This window comes from Arachis ipaensis, chromosome B02 (genome assembly GCF_000816755.2).
Source record: "Arachis ipaensis cultivar K30076 chromosome B02, Araip1.1, whole genome shotgun sequence".
NCBI lineage: Eukaryota > Viridiplantae > Streptophyta > Magnoliopsida > Fabales > Fabaceae > Arachis > Arachis ipaensis.
In genome coordinates, this window is record NC_029786.2 from 80,742,966 (window position 1) to 80,744,547 (window position 1,582).

At 39.1% G+C, this 1,582-nt stretch overlaps 1 long non-coding RNA gene across 1 annotated transcript in view; it reads left to right on the forward strand.

The window, feature by feature from the left end:
* Positions 1-1,324, forward strand: part of LOC110267860 — a 2,832-nt gene extending 1,508 nt beyond the window's left edge. Inside the window, exon 3 of the long non-coding RNA XR_002355809.1 lies at positions 1,268-1,324. This is a non-coding gene — a long non-coding RNA (uncharacterized LOC110267860). The remainder of the gene's footprint in view (positions 1-1,267) is intronic.

Consider the following 1,582-nt stretch of genomic DNA (forward strand, 5'->3'; position numbering starts at 1 on the left):
TCCTTAGCCTTTAGAAAAGACTTTCTCCTTGCCAAGTTAAGAGTTTTTGAGTCTTCGGAAAGTTTTTCCAAATTGGTACGACTTGGTTTATCGGAAAGTGTAAAAAGGTTTAGTCTTCGTGTTTTGGCTTTGGTTGGTAGCCAGGTAGAGTTAGGTTGGTGCCGGGATCCGGGTTTGTTAGGTTGGTGCCGGGATCTGGGTTTGTTAGGTTGGTAGTTGGTTTAGTGGTGTTAGGTTGTCTCAGGGTCAACGTTTGTGTCTATCCTTCAAGTTCGTGTTTGTTGTCAATGTCGTTCATCTTATTTGTCGTCAATTAGTATATCCGTTTGGTTCATGTTATACGTGTGGGTTTGTTACAGTGTATCTACGTATACTACGTACGGACAGGGATCACCGACTACTATAGTAGACAGCCAATATCTCGGTTGGGCTGTTCAGGACCATCGATTGGTAACCTGACAGGGAGACAGTACGTAGGGGTTGAGCTCAATATGAGTAGTATTTGAACTAGTATTAGTACTAGGTATAGGTAGTGGGAGTGACTACTTATAAATAGGTAGTGGTAGTGACCACTTATAAATACCCCCGCTCGAGTAGGCCCGGAAAGTGTCACGGGCCGGTGTGAATGCTGTAACCCAATTGTCTCGAAGCTCAGAGTTGGACCTCGTGTACCACCGATCGGTAACGATGATGGGTCCCTTTGGGAGTAGAGGTTATCACCTTCACGTTTTTAGTGTTAATAGTTATTAAGTCGTATATGTACGTAAGTAAGAGTAGGTACCTAGTTGTAGGTAGAGTCGGTAGGCCGAATGCCAAGTCAGGTTTTGGTCGGTTATAACTATTAGTGTGTGTCGGTAAGGCCGAGTGCCAAGTTAGGTCTTGGTCAGTTATAAGTATTAGTATGTATCGGTAAGGCCGAGTATTATTTTGTTGTGAAGGTGGTAAGTTTTAGTAGTATAAATACTTTAGCCGTAAATTCGGTATTTAGTAAAAGAGTTAAGTAAAGTGAAACTTTAGTTCAAAGTTGAGAAAAGTCGGAACCGAAATTTCTAGAGTAAAGAGTTTAGTAGAGTCCGAGTATTCGGTGAAAATGAGTTCGACTTTACTTTTATTGTAAACCGTTGTTTTTGAAAAGAGGCATAAGACGGTTATTAATCACTGATGCGGTTATCTTCACGTATCCTATTACAGTAATTCCCAAAAATCCTCTACTGAGAACCCTTTCGAGGATGATGTTCTCACCCCCCCTACATTTTTCCCCTTTCAGGATATGGGCGCAGAAGTTACGAAGAGCTTATTTAATTGTTGTTGTGATGCTCTGTATTGTTTTAGTTATGATTTACTGCACCCTCGCCTTTATCTTGATATAATCTGTAAGAGGGATAAGAATTGTATTGGATTATGTTTGTAATATTATTTATATATATTTATGTATATATATGGATGTACTCTTTATGAGTTGTTGTAAGTTGAATGGTATTTATGGATGTATGATATCAGATGAAAGTATCTTTAGATCGGTATTGCGCTTTAAAGTTTTAAACAGGCTCATATTTTAGTATTAAATAATATAAAAGTCGTC